Source organism: Myotis yumanensis, unplaced genomic scaffold, assembly GCF_028538775.1.
Source record: "Myotis yumanensis isolate MYYU_CA2020_CCGP unplaced genomic scaffold, mMyoYum1.0.hap1 SCAF_2, whole genome shotgun sequence".
NCBI lineage: Eukaryota > Metazoa > Chordata > Mammalia > Chiroptera > Vespertilionidae > Myotis > Myotis yumanensis.
The window spans coordinates 136392816-136411420 of NW_027223753.1; the positions used below are offsets into that span (position 1 = coordinate 136392816).

The following is an 18605-nucleotide window of genomic DNA, read 5'->3' on the forward strand; positions in this document are numbered from 1 at the left end:
GTTTTTTTCCTCACAGCAAATGCTTTGGAATGATCTGATCATACTTAAAAATGAACAAGATAGGTTTCTCTGGAGACATAAAAGTGCACTCTCAACCTTTCCTTGAACAATTCTTGGGGAAAATGTGAACACAAATAAAAGACTAAAACTTTAGAGCCAAGGTGTTGTATGTCAATTATATTATCATAACTTAACTCAAGAATATATTGTTTAAGCATTTCTGATCACCTCAAAACCATTTCATTCCACTGATCTTTGCGGTGATTGTTTTAAGAGTTCATTCTCAAAATCTCTCTTCCATTATCTTAAAGCTAACAATTTATAGAATTATACTCTGTTCTGTTACTTTTTAAACAAAACCCCTACCATTGGCTCATTTGATAGCTTCAACGAGAAATAACTCAGTAAAATTATTCAAGATGTTTTATTCTCTTCTCTTTTTCTAATCTTACACTTTATTCTAAAAGACACAAATCCATTATTTAGTTCCCTTTTATTTCATTTTCTATGAGATTTTTTTAAATTTCACTGTAAAAAATTACCTCAGATTGGATGCAAGTTTAATATAATGAATGAAAGAGGTTATGCCCTTACTATGTTTGCTTTGTAGAAATGGTCTGTATTAATTTATCAGTGATATTTTCATTAAATTCTCCAACAAAGAAATACAGATCTAAGGAAAATAGATTAATCTCTCAGACTCTGATGTGTAAGGGAGCAATATCTTTTAATTTGACCAAAAAAAAAACTTCATAAAAATAAGTCTATCAATTGAAAATAAATTATTTATTTAGAAAAAACAGTCTTTTCAACTCCATTTTCTAATTGGGAATGTCATAATTCTTTTTTTCCAAGAACTTTATTTCTTCTCTTTTATGTTTATAACTGTATAACTTGAAGCAACTTTTCAAGTTATAGAACAATTCATATAAGATTTTTCTCTTATGCATATTATTTCCAACATTAGAGAATAGTGTTTAAAGTTATATAATTATTATAAAACATAATATTTTCAAAATTGCAACAAATACTATCTATAAAAGTAATAAAAATAAAATAAAAAATAAATAGGAAATAATACTAGATTCTTTGACTATATGCTTATAATATACTTAAAATCCCTTATTAATATTTCAACTGATTTTTAAGAGAAGAAGCTCATAACTAAATATAGGATACTAATAAAATTGGCAGGGTAACCCACATCTTGAAGTATGTATATGTTTTGCATAGTCAGATTTGATATATATATTCTAGGCATATTCTCTGTCTGATATGATTGCAGAGGCCTAGAAGCCTAGACCAGTACAATCTTAATTTTAATTTGACTACAGAATTAAACATCAAATTAAGTAACCAGTATATTAACACTCTAAAGAATGCTTCTTAAAAGCTATAGATGATGCCTCAATTAAGAAATGTCCCTGGATTTAACAGGTATCAATTGAACAGCAAATAATGTAATCAAGCACATTTTTTTTTAAATCTCAGAAACACCTAACTGTTCAGGGGGTCCCGGGGTACAAAAATATCATACACTGATTACTCAAAGTTTAATGAACATGGACATTCACTACTTACAATGGCAGAGCTTTACCCTTTGACAGGGTAGAAAGACTGATGCTTCCTTGCTTTAAGTATGTCATAAAGGTCTGAAAAAGAAATATGGAAGTACAAAAAAAACAGAGGTCTGGAGAAGGCGTCACAAAAAAAGATAAAATTTGAACCATATATTAAAAGATTTAAAAGATTTCATTAGACAGAGAATTGGGGGAGAGGTCCAGAGAGAGGAAACAGAAAGATAAAAAGATACGCAAATTTGGGGAAGTAAATGGCCACGTTGATGAAACCGTGGACAGTTTGGAATGAGAGTGAGGAACAGTGGAGGGGTTGTGAAGGTGGTTGGGTGGTACTTAAAGAAATATGGAGGTATTTCTATAGCAAGAGATAGACATTGATTGATTTAAATAATGCTGGGGTCCAATCCCAGCGGGTCCAGGGGTCCCCAAAGGTGTGGACGGAGTCGGCGAAGAAGGAATGACACGAAGACAGCCTTCAGTTGATCAGCAGCCTAGTCAGGACCTCTAGCCAGGATCTCCAGCCAAAGTTCTGGTCGGAGTTCTGGTTAGGAACTGATGAGGATCTGATGTTTACTGTCTTGTTACATCCGTATTTATACCAGCTGATTTTAATCCTGTCAATTTCTATTACAAAGGTTAGGGCGTTTCTTATCTCCATTCCAGGGAGTAAAGATTATGTAGCTTAACTACCCGCCTGGCACTTAATTAAGGGGTTGTATCCCCTCCCTAACCTCAGGGAAAAATCCCCACCTGAGGAAACAACCTTTCTCAGAGAGGTGACCTTGGTTAAAACACATGGCACTAAGGAGAGCAAACATATTAAGAACAATATGCTATATATGCCAGGTCCCTTGAAACATATGCTGTGCAGATGTTTCTTTCCTGCAGCGACTGTGTCAAGCAGCAAGGATGGACTGGCTTCCGGCAAAATAGGAGAATAACAAAATGCATGCATGTCTTAGAAGATGTTATTGACAACAGTATGAAAAAGGAAGGGGAAGAGTGAGAGGGGGAGGGGATGAAGGACAGGAGGACTGGTAACCAGGAGACCAGTTAAGGCATTGCTGCTATGGCTCAGAAAGGCTATATGGGTTTAAGTCATAGGTACTGTGTCTGTCTCAACTTAATGCCAGATTGAGCATTGGCATTCTGCTGAAATTTTGTGTAAAATTTTCAGGATTTTATATAAATATACTTAGGCTCCAGATACTTTTATTTCCTGTTAAAAAATAAAATGAAATGGTTAGAAAACTGCCTACTGAAGATATATCTCAATTCAAGCAAATCCTGAATAATAAAATGCAAAAGAAGAATGGTCATTTATTTTAAAATGACTCTTTGTTTTATAAAAATATTTATAGCAAGGTTCATTGATATGTTTTTTAAAGTATGACTTCATTTTTGAAAGTTACGTTTCTTAGAACATATCTTTTACCGGAAATTGTTTTGATTTTTTTCTCTTGCTGTGTAAGTGTAATTGCTATTTCCTCATTATTTGTAATTGGTTTTATAATCTGTGTTAAGAATGGTTAGGAGGTAAGGGAGGAAAGTGGAGGGTTTTTAAATCAGGAAGACATGGAAAAATATTTTTTTAAAATCTTCTTTAAGAAAGTACTAGTAATTCTTAGAACAGTATGCAACATGGACATTTTCCATTAAGATGACTTTACCAATTTAGAGAGCCACTTACCACAGCAAAGAGCAGTAAGAACTGATTAAAAGACAGGCTGAAAGCGGTCTCTCCCTCCCAGGAGCTTGCCGGTGCCACCCCCTCCTCCCACTTCTTTCCCCACAGGTATGCATCTCCTAAACTCTACAGGATTCCATGAGGCTTGCAACCAGGACAGCAATGGTTAGCTGCAGTTCACCCTGGGCAAACCTCCTGAACCTGTCCCCAAGGCCCTATTTCTCTGGCTTCTTGATGAGCCAAAGCAGACCAGCCTAGGCTCATTTCCCAGCCCTTTCTTTCTTACTTTTTTTCTTTAAAATATATTTTTATTGATTTTAGAGAGGAAGAGAGAGATAGAAACATCAGTGATGAGAAACATTGATTGGCTGCCTCCTGCACACCCTCCTACTGGGGATTAAGCCTGCAACCTGGGCATGTGCCCTTGACCAGAACTGAACCCAGGACCATTCAGTCCGCAAGCCAACACTCTATCCACTGAGCCAAACCAGCTAAGGCTCCCAGCCCTTTCTTCCTTTACATCCCTAGCTTTAATAAACATCCTCTAAACTTAAAAAAATAAAACTAAAAATAAATAAAAGACAGGCTGGAAAGATGGGTGACCAATGTGAGTCCAGTACTGTTTATTATACTGAACTGGTCAGTCAGCACGTGGCAGATAAACAGAGGCTGAAAGAGATGTGACAAGAGAGATTACTCTGCTAAACTCTGCTGATATGAGTCCATTCGCACCCTACTTAGAAGACATACATGTAACAAACATGAATTTATTATTTACATTATAAAATACACTAAAGTAAATAAAAGGATGAGAATTATGAGTACACATAAATAAAATTTCTTCCTACAACTTAAGAGTTTTGCATATACTGCTTTAGGTATGAGACATGCTTAAGGCCCTATTTCTTGGAGGGTCAATAACAACAACAAAAAAGGAGGGGGGATTTTTTTTTTTTTTTTGGAAGAGTTATTTTTAATTAAATTTTTTGGGGTGACATTGGTTAATAAGATGGGTTTCAAGTGTATAATTCTATGATAAATCATCTGTATATTTCATTGTGTGCCCACCACCCAAAGTCAAATCTTCTTTCATCACCATACACTGATCCCCTTTACTCTTTACCATCCCCTTCCCTCTTCTCTCTGGTAAATGCCATACTGTTGTCTGTGTCTATGAAAATTTGTCATAAAGGGATTATTGAGAGTGGAAAAATGCCTATACAGAGAGAGGACCAAGAGTAACCAAATACAGTTAAACATAGTAAAACCAATAAATGTGTGAACACCAAAGCAGCATGATGGCTACAGCAGTAGTAGCAGATTTTCCTGGTAAACCCTGTACTAAAATACATTGAGCCTTTGCAAACGGATCTTAAGAACTGGTAATGACATGAAAACTAAGAAATGTGCACTGTGGGCTAAATATAGAAAAAATTTCACAAAAATAGGATCTAACTGAGGAGTAGGCCTTGCTTTTACATGCCAATTCTATGAAAGCATACCAGTCACTTAGCGAGGGGAAGTTAGTGAATGATTATGAACCACAGCTAATGATACATATACAATAAGCAATTTGTGGCTAATTTAATCTGCATGAAATTTGCTGAGTTTGGATTGTTCTCCTCTGATTATATTGTTTCCTATCTGGTTATAATTTCAATGCTAAGAAATCTCTTCCTTTTCTGAATTTGTCACACTTTTCCATGGACAGCTGCTTTCTATCCTGTTGAAGAGCAGGGACCCTCTCATTGGAATGCCACTAAGTAACCAGACTTAAACATAGTTTGAAATGTAAAGCTTCTTTGCTCTCAAGTAGGAAAATGAGGTCTTACTTACCTAAAATAGACATTGAAAGATGTGTTATGGCTCACACTTATCTATTTAAGTTTTATTTAAAATACAATGCCAGCTGCTATTTAAATTTTTAAAAATTAGATTATTCAATTCCTTTTCTTATATTTTAAAGATCAAAACAAAATGGAAGAATCAGTGTATCACTATATCTGCTAGAAGTTAAGATTTGATTCTAACTTTCAGTTGTGTTCGTTTTGTGTTACCCAAGGTGAATTTTGTTTTTGAATTTGACAACAGCAATTCCATACAAGTACTTTGAAATTCAGAACTTCATTTTGGTAACATATAATGTGCATAATCACAGTTCTGTTAACTTGTCAGTCTATTTACTTTGCATTCATAAGACCTCTTCCAAGCTCCAACTCTTAAACTTCCTCTATTCTACATAAAATATGAGAAAAGTCAAATCTCCTGTCATCTAAGAAGGCATAGTCTATAGTCAACATGTAGATAATTATCCTATATAATAAAAGACTAATATGCAAATTGTCCCATCCGGAGTTCGACCAGGAGACCTGGAGTTCAATCACTTGCTATGATGTGCGCTGACCACCAGGGGGCAGCACAGAACATGGCAGGCAATGGGGCGCTGAGGGAGTGAGGGAAGGAGGAGGTGGGGAGGCCGGAAGGCAGGGAACCATGTGGTGGTGGTGCGTGGGCGGCGAGGGAAGGAGTTCTTCGAACTCCTATTACAGGATTATCTGTCCATTGGGTCATTGATGGTAGAGGTAACATTTTGCTAACATATAACATTTCATCAAACGCATCTTACACGTCTACCTTAGATAAACCAGGCTCAACCTGAAGAATAACTTTTACTTCAATTATTTCTTAAGATTTAGCCAAGCTAAAAATAGAAGAGGTATGACAGCTTTGGACACAAAGGCAGACCCTTAAATAGAGGAAAATTAAATCTACTAGCCCACAAAAATCTACATATCATAGCACAAAGAGAATTCACTCAAAAATAAAGGAAATGACAGTTTATTCTTAGGCAAATGTAAATTCAATTCAGTAGCCTGATTATAATGAAAAAAAGTGGGAAAAATAGCAATGTTATCAGAATGCTGTAATGTGAAGATTTAAATAACTTTTTTCAATAAAAAGGTGATAAACATGTAAACCTTGGAAGAATGAAAAAAAATAAAATAAAATCCTGGTCAGATGAGCCATATTCATCACTAAGAAAGGGACCATGCTGTTTGGGAAATGTAACAAAATTATTCCTCACCAAAAACAAACCAAAAAAAAAAGAACAGTTCTCACTTGACAGAGACTATGATAGTTATCAACCAAAATGAGTCAAATGTATCCCATGGTTGGCAACTGCGGCTTGCGAGCCACATATGGCTCTTTGGCTCCTTGAGTGTGGCTCTTCTTAAGCCTTAGGAGTACCCTAATTAAGTTAATAACAGTGTACCTACCTATATAGTTTAAGTTTAAAAAATTTGGCTCTCAAAAGAAATTTCAATCATTGTACTGTTGATATTTGGCTCTGTTGACTAATGAGTTTGCCGACCACTGGTATAGACCATTATAATTAGCTGAAGAAGAAGAAATTGATGTGCCAATATTAAGTTTCCTAATTTCAAAGGAAAAAAGTAACCTTGAACCAGTAAGTAGATTAATTCATGAGAAGAAAACCTGACAGTTTTTACTTACCTCTGCCAATATAAACTTTTTTAAAAAATATATTTTATTAATTTTTTACAGAGAGGGAGAGTGATAGAGAGTTAGAAACATTGGTGGGAGAGAAACATCAATCAGCTGCCTCCTGCACACCTCCCACTGGGGATGTGCCCACAACCAAGGTACATGCCTCTGACCAGAATCGAACCTGGGACCCTTCAGTCCGCAGGCCGATGCTCTATCCACTGAGCCAAACCGGTTAGGGCAATATAAACTTTTTTAAAGGAAATTTTTGTGATCCTATCTAATAAAAGAGTAATATGCAAATTGACCATCACTCCAACACAAGATGGCCGCCCACATGTGGTCAAAGATGACCACCACAGATGGCCGGCAGGGGAGGGAAGTTAGGGGCGACCAGGCCTGCAGGGGAGGGCAGTTGGGGGCAACCAGGCTGGCAGGGGAGAGGAGTTAGGTGTCGATCAGGCTGGCAGGGGGGTGGTTAGGGGGCAATCAGGCTGGCAGGCAGGAGAGCAGTTCGGAGCCAGCAGTCCTGGATTATGAGAGGGATTTCCCAGATTGGAGAGGGTTCAGGCTGGGCTGAGGGCACACACACCCCCCTGTGCACGAATTTCATGCACCAGGCCTCTAGTCTAATATATAAGCTATATTCTCAGAAATTAATGTCTCCACACTTTGAACCCACATGAGAGATAACAAATTCATAACCATAGAGATGAAAGAGCAACAAAGCTTTATACTAACCAGAGAAAATGTGTGTTAAATGCAAAGCAAGGATCATCTTCAATTACTGTTCAAGAGTAAACACCATACGCCAGCATGGAGAATCTTAAAAGCAGCAGGAGAAAAGCAGTTACATAGGAAGGATCCCCCATAAGGCTATCAGCTGATTTATCAACAGAAACTTTGCAGACCAGAAAGGGTTGGCACAAAAAATTCAAAGCTATGAAAAGCAAGAGCCTTTCCTGACCAGTTTTCTAAATGGTTAGAGCACCGGCCAACAAACAGAAGGATCATGAGTTCAGTCCCAATTAAGGGCATATACCAGGGTTGCAGATTTAATCCCTAGCCCTGGTCAAGGGGCATGCAGGAAGCAACCAATCAATATGTCTCTCTTACATCAATGTTTTTCTCTCCCCCTCCCTCCCTTCCTCCCTTCCACTCTCTAAAAAGCAATGGGAAAAATATCCTTGGGTGAGAATTAATAAAAAACAAACAAAAAAGCAAGGACCTACAGTCAATATTACTCTACCCTGAAAAGTTATCATTTAGGATTGAAGGACAGATAAAGAGCTTCTCAAACAAGAAAAAGCTAAAGGAGTTTGTCACCACCAAACCAGTATTACATGAAATATTAAAGAGTATTCTTTTTTAACATTTTTTTTATTGATTTGAGAGAGGAAAGGAGAGGGAGAGAGAGAGAAACATCAATGAAGAGAATCATTCATCAGCTGCCTCTTGCACGCCCCCTACTGGGGATGGAGCCCACAACCTGGGCATGTGCCCTTGACCAGAATTGAACCTGGGACCCTTCAATCCATAGGCCAATGCTCTATCCACTGAGCAAAACCAGCTAGGACTTAAAGAATATTCTTGAAGAAGACGAAGGAGGAGAAAGAGAAAAAGGTATAGAATCTATAGATAATAAAATGACAATAAATGCCTACTTGTCAACAATTACTTTAAATGCAAGTGGAATAAATGCTCCAATCAAAAGGCATATGATAATTGAATGGATAACAAAACAAAACCTTTGTATATGCTGTCTACAAAAGACTCACTCAGATCAAGACACACATAGACTAAAAATAAAGGGATGGAAAAAGATATTTCATGAAAATAGAAACAAACAAAACAAAAAAGCTGGGGTAGCAATACTTATACCAGACAAAATAAACTTCAAAACAGGCTGTAACAAGGGGCAAAGAAGGACCCAGCAACTCTACTTCTAGGTATTTATCCAAAGAAATCCAAAACACTAAATTGAAAAGACATATGCATCCATATGTTTATTGCAGCATGATTTACAATAGCAAAGATATGGAAGCACCTAAGTGTCCATATCTATATGGATGAGTAAAGATGAATGAATAAACAAGTGGTGCACATATATACACTGGAATATGACTCAGCCACAAAAAAAAAGAATGAAATCTTGTTATCCGCAACAATATGGATGGACCTAGAGAGTATTATGCTGAGTTAAATAAATTAGAGAAATGCCAGGTGATTTCACTTATTTGTGGAATCTTAAAAACAAAATAAACAAACAAGCAAAACAGAAACAGACTCATAAATATAGAAAAACATTTTGACAGTTGCTGGAAGAGTGATTGAGGGGATAGGTGAAAAAGGTGAAGAGATATAAAAGTACAAATTGGTACTTAGAGAATAGTCATGGGGATGTAGAGTACAGCTTATGGACTATAGTCAATAATATTGTAATAACAATACTAGTGTATGGTGTCACATAGGTACTAGATTTATGGAGGTGATCACTTCACCAGTCATACCAATGTCTAATCGTGGGGTTGTATACCTGAAACTAATACATTATTGTACACCAACTATAACTTTAAAATAAATAAGTAAATAAATAAATAATTTTTCAAGAAAGTAAATTTTAAAAAGGGCAAGCCATGCTTTGGGAACAAATCCATTTGTCATTTGTGCAAAGCATGTACAAAAACAAACCCTTTGTAGGTAGGCATAAGCCCTGTATCTTTCTCTCATGTGTTTTAAAACAAGCACCGTGAGACCTATACCTGGAAGGGCATTATTGAAGACAAGAAACCACTGAAAACCTCTTGCTGTTCAGCACTGAAGGTTTGGTTTGTGACTTACCAGTAGTTGTTTATTTTTTCTTCTAAAAGTCATGAATCCCTTTAGATTTGTGCAAAATTTTGGAGAGCATAAGATTTATCTTTTACATTTTAAAAGCTTTCCAGCACCTAGAATAAACTACTACTTAGTGGCAGCTTAATTAATTGCTGATAATTAAACCAAAAGAAAAAAGTTAGAAAAAATTGATTAAAACTGTGAAAACATTGTTTTCACTAAAGTCACACTTATTTCTTCTCTGATATCATTGTTAATCACAACCCTATAATGAGTGAGTCTAAAATAATCCTTAATGAAGGATGAAAGAGATGAGAAATTGCAATAGAACGCAGCCAATGTAACAAACACTGAAGCACTTGTAACAGAGTCATGGTTTTCACAGAGAGGGAAACTTTTTAAAATCTCTGAAAACATTCTACCAAATGCTTTGAGCACAAAAGGGTACCTAGAGCATTGATAAGATCCAAGACAAATGGTTCACAAAATCACATAATACATAATATTTTAATGCCTACAGATATCCAAAATACATCCAGTCCTTTTAACCTAAATGTAAAGAGATTCACAGCAATAGCAAATAAATTGAAAACAGTTATTGGTTACTTATGCTGTTTGTGGCAGACCATGTTATTTGCCTACCCAACTTCTCATCTCTTCCTTGCTCATAAGAGTATTCAATTTAGACATGTATAATAAACTCAGGTCCAAGAAATAAATCAGGACTTCTATAAGCCAATTATACTTATATCATTCTCTTTGCCACTTAAATTTTAAACTTTAAATGTAAAGGGAAGTGTGATTGGTGACTTCTGGAAAAATTTCTGGTTGAGGTCTACCAGACATAGACTTGGATGGAGAACTTTCTAGTACTGGCCCTTTCTTTTCTGTATTTCCTTGAATATAGTTTTGGAAGGACAGAGCACTTAGAGCTGTGAGAGGCATCTTTCAGTCATGAGACAAGAAGCCTAAGGTGGCAAACAATGCTGAGGATGGCCAAGTAGGAAGATCAATTGAGCCTGGCTCTCTGCTGAAATTGTTGAGCTTCTGTGTCAATATAAAAACCATTTACTCCAGTTATTTAATTAAATGTCTCATTTGCTTAAGTTTTTGATAATTGGGCATTGTATGACTCCATGACTTGTATCTGAAGACATTTTGACATATAATCAACATATAGAAAATCTTCATATTAATAGATAATATAAATAGGAAAATGACAAAATGAAGAGTTTAAGTTAAATATCAACTCAGGCAAACTGAGTTGATAATATAAGCAGGCTATAAGTACATAGTTAGTTTGAGGATACAATAATCATAATTTATTCACTTAACATGCATTAATATTAAGCAACAAGTTATACAATGGAGATAAAACTGCTTAGAAACTGGGGAGAAGGCAAACATTTAATAATCATGCTATTGAATGTGAAACTACAATCAGGTTTTATACAGCATACTAGAGGCCCAGTGCACGAAATTTGTGCACAGGGGCAGGGGGGTCCCTCAGCCCAGCCTGCACCCTCAGTTTAGGCCCGCTGGCAGCCAGACATCCCTCTCGTAATCTGGGACGCTGCATATACCAGTGACCATACTTTTCATACAAGTGAAAGGCATCTTGTTGTTGTATGGGAAGCTACATTATTTTGCCCTGATAATAAAAAGTAGTAGATAACATGATTCTTCTGAGTCAGTAGTACCATTTTCCCCATCTTATGGGTGGAAAAACTGAAGCAGAGAGAAGTTAAGTAATTGGCTTTGTCACACAGTTATAAGTGTCAGAATCAGGGCTGACCACAAAATGTGCTAGCCAGCGTCCATGCATGTCATCGCTGCATCATCCTGTTTTTTCACTGTAGAGTAGCCTTGCCATGTTTTAATTTTTAAATCTAAGAGACTGTTTCCAATATATAGGGTAGGGTCCTAGGCCTGGCCAGCGATCAGGGCCATCTGTGGGGTGATGGGCGGGTGGGGCTATTAGGGGGCCCCTGCTGGCACCCTCCATGGCTGGTGGCCTGGCACTGCCTGCTGGCCGGCCCTGCACCCTGATCACTTCCACTGGGCATCTGCCCTCTGGTGGTCAGTGCATGTCATAGTGACCGATTGTTCCACTGGTTGTTCTGCCGTTTGGTCAATTTGCATATTAGGGTTTTATTATATAGCATGTGTATTGAGTGCCTACTATTCTGGGCATTGGAGCTTTTCTCATGGAGCTTACAGTCTTGAATATGGTGGGCAAAATGGTAATAAAGTTAAAAAAAGAAAGAAAGAAAGAAACCTCAATCTCAGAGAGATAAACACTGGAAATACAGTAAAAAGGTAAAAATAAAAGCAAGTAGTTACCTTGGAAAGCATGGCCAGGAAATACCTCTGTAATGTGGTGACATTTGAAATGAGACTTGAAAACTACCAGCCAAGAAAAAGATCTGAAGCTGGATGTTCTAAGGTGACGGATAAACAAATACAGATGAGGACAAGCTTGGCATATTTTAGGACTAGCAGTAAGGCCGGGATGTTTGACACACTGAGACATAGGAGAGAATGGTGGCAAATGAGGACAGAGGCGCCAGATCCTACAGAAACGCAAAGGTCATGGAAAAGAGTAGACATTTTATAATAACTACAAAGGGAAATGATTGAAAGACGTTAAGCAGGCGATGACATAATTTATGCTTTTAAGGGCACACTCTGGCTGATATGTTGAGAATGAATTGTAGAGGGTCAAGGAGCAAGATAGCAAAGAGACTCATTTGCACTACCCTAGACAGAAATGATGGTAGCTTGGTGTGAATGGGTAATCCTATATAATAAAGAACTAATATGCTAATTAGACTGGACGGCAGAACGACCTTCCTGAACGACCAGTGGGCAGGGCCGCGGTGCATCCGGGTCTGCAAAGGCCGAACCCCTTGCACAAATTTCATGCATTGGGCCTCTAGTAGGAAAAATAAAGAGTGCTAGAGAAACTTGGGATATCTTATGCCAATAGTCCACCTAAGTGTGTGTGTGTGTGTGTGTGTGTGTGTGTGTGTGTGTGTTTAAATAAAACAGATAAGTAAGGAAAATGAGTCCCCCCCAAATTAAGTATGTATACAAGTCACATGGCTGTTAGGTTGGAAATAATGTCAGTTAACCATTGCAGTAATGACAATGTTAAGGGAAGGTGTCTGTCCCTCAGTTGAGTCCTCCTGCTCCTCTTCCTCTTCCAATACTTCCCAGGGCAAATTTTCTTCTACCTCTGGGCTCTGACGCCCATGCAGCAGGCTGTGGATAGCAGTTCTTGAAAGTCTTTGAAGACTGAAAAAAAAAAAAGAGAGAATGATCGCTTAGTTTTTGGTGACATATATTACCAATGGAGACATTTCTCAAAATGTTTCTTTTCCTTTTGCTTATCAGACTTTTTAAATTATTCTGCAATGAATATTTTACTTTTATCATAAGAAAAAAAGTATATGTTATAAAAATAGAGAAATAGCTCCTGTCAAAGTTCCGAGATATCTTTCTGGCCAGTTTATTTAAAATGTCTTCTTCTTGGTATTAGTCAGTGACTAAACAACATGTTTGTTTTATTGTCTTAATATGACTTGTCTAATCAAAAAGATGGCTAGAAGTCATTTCACTGGGCAACATTCATTTTTTAATGAAAGATAAGGAGATTAAGGAAATGTACATTACCATTACTAATTTTTTAAATGGAATTCTGGGCAATATTCCAAGAAACCTCAGATTCTTCCAAAGAGTTTCAAATTCAGCACCTATCCTTCATTGCCACCCCAAGACCTATTAATAAGCCCTCCCATGATCAACTTTCCCAAGCCTGAGATTGAAAGATAGAAAAAGCACTACAGAATCTTGAACTGTGCTTTGAAAAGACATAAAATTGAATTTCAAACAGTATAAAAATTCACTAGCATCCTTGTTTAAGAAATAAATACTCCCCTCCCCTCCTCCCCCATTTACTCTGTTTTCTCACCTGGCTATCCCGTGGTTGGATTATACTAGCTATTTGCCAATCACATTTTCATACGGCAAACATTGCAGCCATAGTTCATTACAGGACAGCAAAGACCACTAAAAAGGTGGCTGCAAAGAGGTTTCCCCAAACTTCCCCTTAGGTCTCTCTCATTCTCTGCAAGGACAGCTCTGAATGTGTCCATGATCCATCAATATTTTCATATATTCAGATCATGACTTGTTTCAATTAACATTAACATACAAAGTTTTAGTGTACCTAATTTTGCTTCTTTAAGCTTGCAGCAAGAACAGGGTGTTATATGAGGCACACATTATATGGTTGTTTAGCCATGCTCTTAATCAGTGTATAATAAGTGTCACAAATAGGCAGCTGCTAAATGAATTATACATAAAGTTAATGTTTTCTAGATTACTTTTGCCTGTATATATTGCATAATTTAGGTCCTAACACATTCTGGTCCTTAATTCTCTTATTTTTATAGAAACTGAATCATTATCTTCTTTTTAGTGGTTCAAAAGTTTGTTTTTCGTATATGCTATAAAAGTAAAATCTCTTTAAGGGAAGACAACATTTCTAATTTAAGTACTTCTAACATATATTTGTATAAAGGATACAATTTCTTCTTTTTTTAGAAAAGTTTTCTGGCTATGGTTCTTAGTTAAGTTGCAAATCATTTGCTTTTTAAAATAATTGCTACTAAAAAAAGACATAAATTCAACAGAACTAAGTTGTACTTTTACAAAAAGTAATAACTTACAAATCAAAGGGTAAGCTATTGTATCCTCATCTTCACTCCATCCTCCACTGTTTCATAATCAGGGCATTTCAATTGCTCAATAGGAATATGGAATCATTAAGTAGTGGAGAAAATGTTATACACAGGGGTGAGCAAAAAAGGTATACAGTTATCATATGGAAATATATATAAAACAAGAATAAATAATAATAACAAGAATGAACTCTGTGTTTTACTCACTCAGAACTATAAAACTACTTTTGCCCACACCTGTGTATAATATTAATATGGTAGACAGATCAGTTGGTTATAAACTTAGAGCTATAATTTTAATCTTAGCTTGGCCATAGTTCAGTGAATAAACTTGGATCATGAATTTAAAATCTGTGTGCCTCAAGACTATACTTTCAGGGATCATTTCTATAGTTCGTTACTAGAGAAGTTTCTCTGAACGTGTAGAGCACCCGAAACCACAAGGAGGAGACGCAGCATTCTCTCCTGAGCGTGAAGCCGGCTCTCGATGTTGCTTTGGCAACTGCCGCTTGCCATTGATGACCGTTCTTCTCTCTCTCTCGGGAGAGAAGAGGGAGAGGATGCATTCTGAGTGGCTCTCGGTGAAAAAAAAAAATCTGTGTGCCTCAATTTCCACATCTTTAATAGAATTAATAATAAAACTGTTTATTCTCTGCAGAAATGATGTAACAGCCATTAAGATAAGCTAAAGTATGGATTATAGCTACTATTGAGATAAACACTTTAGAATCATCTCAGGCACTTAGCTAAATTGCAGAATCCCAGTGTCTAGCCCCAGAGGTGGTATTCAGTAGGTGGGGGGAGGGGAGAGTGGCAAGGCATGATTAGCAAATCTGGATTTTTAATAAATACCCAGATGACTGTGAAATGGGTTATCTAAGGGCCCCATCTTGATTAACTGCTCTAATGCAATCTAGACATATATCTAGTCGCTTCCTCCTCCATTCTTACACATCCTATATAATAAAGAACTAATATGCAAATGGTCATCACACCCCCACACCATCACGCCATAATGGCTCAGACACTCAACATTGGGGAGAGAGGAATGGGGACCAGCCAGGCACAAATGAGCTTGCTAGAGAGGAATGGGGACCAGCCAGGCTGTGGCCTGGGAGAGGGACAAGCCATCTGCCCTGCAGTCCCGGGCGCCAGCAGCTGCGCCTGCACCTGTGGCCTGGGAGAGAGACAATCCGCATGCCCCACAGTCCCTGCAGTCCTGGGCGCCACGGCTGCGCCTGTGGCCTAAGAGAGGGACAAGCCGCCCACCCCACAGTCCCAGTCCCCTGAGGCTGCAGCTGGCCCGGGCGAAGCTGGCCCGGGTCCTGGGTGCCTGCGGCCAGCCAGAGAGAGGGATGCCTGAGTCCCGGGTGCCTGCAATAAGCTGGAGGAGGGAATCCTGGGTCCTACGTGCAGGGTGAGGCAGAGGCAGTTAGGGGCAATCAGGCCAGCAGGGGAGGAGTTAGGGACGATCAGGCCAGTAGGGGAGCAGTTAGGGGTGATCAGTCAAGCAGGCAGAGGTGGTTAGGGGCGATCAGGCAGGCAGGCAGGTGAATGGTTAGGAGCCAGCAGTCCCGGATTGTGAGAGGCAATCAGACACCCCTGAGGGGCCCAGGATTGGAGCGTGTGCAGGCCGGGCTGAGAAGCCCCTCACCCCCGTGCACGCATTTCGTGCACCAGGCCTCTAGTCATTCAATAAGGCAGAAGTCACAAGTAGGTAAAAACTTTGTCAATACAGTGGGGAGCTTGGGAGAGGGGAGGAGGGGAGTGCCATGGACAATGGGAAATTAGAGTTGTTATGGTTACACTTAGAAGAGAACATACCATACAACAAAAATGCATAACTTCTCTGACATTATGTTTTGAATAAATATTTCAGGTAGCCCAAGTCTTTGGTTTTCAGTTTATCATAGAAGATAGGTTTCAATATAAAACATGCTTAATAATAAAGAGTAAAATTGTTAGCCCTGACATTAATAGGTTCAGTATTTTTTGTGATAGATTCAGTATTTTTTTATTTTGCTACCTTCTTGCAGTTTCTTCTCTTTAAGATATCTTGGTGTGTGTGTTGGGGGAGGGAAGGCAGCAGAGAAGGCAATTTATGATGCTAATTTTTCTCTAATGTTGACTGATGTAGAAATGTATGCCCTCTCCAGGCACTTATTGAAGTCCTGTAAAATTTTGTGAAAATTCTTTAATCTCTGATACAACTATAACCCGTGGCCAAAACATGAACAACTTGTCTCAGAGAACAAGTTATTTAATTGCCCCAGGTGCTAAATTTTATCTCAGTCTTAAAACAAATTATGCCACTGAATATTTTTTATAAAGGCATTTTTTAATATATTTTTATTTATTTCAGAGAGGAAGGGAGAGGGAGAGAGAGATAGAAACATCAATGATGAGACAATCATTGATCAGCTGCCTCCTACACGCCCCCTACTGGGGATCCAGCCTGCAACCCAGGCATGTGCCCTTGACTGGAATTGAACCTATGACCCTTTATTCCACAGGCTGATGCTCTATCCACTGAGCCAAACCAGCTAGGGCTAAAAGAATTTTTAAATTTATTTTTATTTTTATTGATTTCAGAGAGGAAGGGAGTGGGAGAGAAAGATAGAAACACCAGTGATGAGAGAGAATCATTGATCAGCTGCCTCCTACACACCCCACACTGGGGATGGAGCCTGCAACCCAGGAATGTGCCCTGAAGGGGAATCAAACCGTGACTTCCTGGTGCATAGGTTGACACTAAACCACTGAGACACACCAGCCGGGCGGCATTGGATATTTAATATCTCTAATGTTGACTGGGTTTCAGGGTACTTGGAAATGATTAGGTTTTGCTTGAACTTTAATATATTGATGGGAAATAAAAGAAACTGCTAGAATTGTGGTCTCTACAGTATTGACCTAGAATATCTCTTCTGATTCTAAAGTGAAATTCACTATCCACGCTTAACATTAGAAACTACAGTACTCATAAGGATCGCTTTGTAAAAAGTACTTATGCTGTGGGGAAAAAAAGACATAAAAACATGATAAAACAAAACAAAACCTTCATGAAATCATCATTAAATGATGCTACCAAAGGGTCATGATGCATTTGTACAGATACACCCCTTCTGGTGAAAGAAAGGGGCGGGACATTTGAAGGGTTTCTGGAAACCAAGGAAAAGCGGCTTTGTTTTTCTTAGTTTACTGAGATAGAAGAGGTACATTTTAATGAGCTCTTATCTACAATGATTTTACTTATGTGTTGTTTATTAAAGCATAATAACTCTGAACTGTTTTCTCATAAGAAGGGAGGGAGGATCAGAAAAAAATTGACTGCTTTCTAATATTTAACTGAGAAGTTTATGAGATTTAAATTGGGATTACAAAACTAGACTTTAAAAGGATTTAGTCATTGTTTTCACCTCTAAAATTTAAGGTATAAGTAGAAACATAATCTTGGTGAAAATATCAAATGTAAAATCAGAAAAAGAATTGTTAAAGTAAATGAATGCATTGTGGGTTTAAAAGAAATCAGGTGAAAGGCAGTAGAGAGAAACTTAATGGAAAAGAAGCTAAAACACATAGACATTTACTGACATTTTTAAGTGCCAATGATAAGTGTTCTTGCATATTTAAGAGAGCATGAAGATTTCTTGAAGGGCAAGAGGGAAACCATGATTTTAGCAGTTTTAAGGCATTGAGAGATTCTACAGATTTGGGCTTATATCTAATAAATACACATATGAGGAGAAAGGAAAGATAAAAACCCAACAAACCGATTAATCCCTAATTAATGAAGACAGAAGCAGTCAAGGGTTAGACCTGAAAAGAATATTAAAATATACTACTCCAATGGATTTTCTATCATATTGGGAAAATCACCAAAAATAATAATAGTTAAAGTAGGCACTACTTTGAAAAAAAGAAATGGTACTTATTTTATGTGTCTTCCTAAATTTATTTTGGATATGAGGATAGTAATGCATGAATTAATGTTGAATAAAACAATTCTAAATTATTTTCCTGCATTGCCAAAGATCATAATTAGATTATGTAATCAAACAATTTAGACCACATTTGTTCAAGCTAAACATTTCCCCATCCTAAGACTTGGAAACAGCCTAAGTGCCCATCAGTAGATGAGTGGATAAAAAAACTGAGGTACAGTTACACAATGGAATACTATGCGGCAATAAAAAAGAAAGAACTCTTAACATTTGCAACAGCATGGATGGACCTGGAGAGTTTTATGCT

At 37.6% G+C, this 18605-nt stretch overlaps 1 protein-coding gene and 1 non-coding gene across 5 annotated transcripts in view; both read left to right on the top strand.

The window, feature by feature from the left end:
• The window catches only part of EPHA6 (EPH receptor A6), a 945921-nt gene that overhangs the window by 808007 nt on the left and 119309 nt on the right, over positions 1 to 18605 (top strand). The window lies entirely within an intron of this gene.
• Positions 14717 to 14930, top strand: LOC139004464 (small nucleolar RNA U3). Its single transcript, XR_011470358.1, has one exon. It is a non-coding gene; the product is annotated as a small nucleolar RNA U3 (small nucleolar RNA).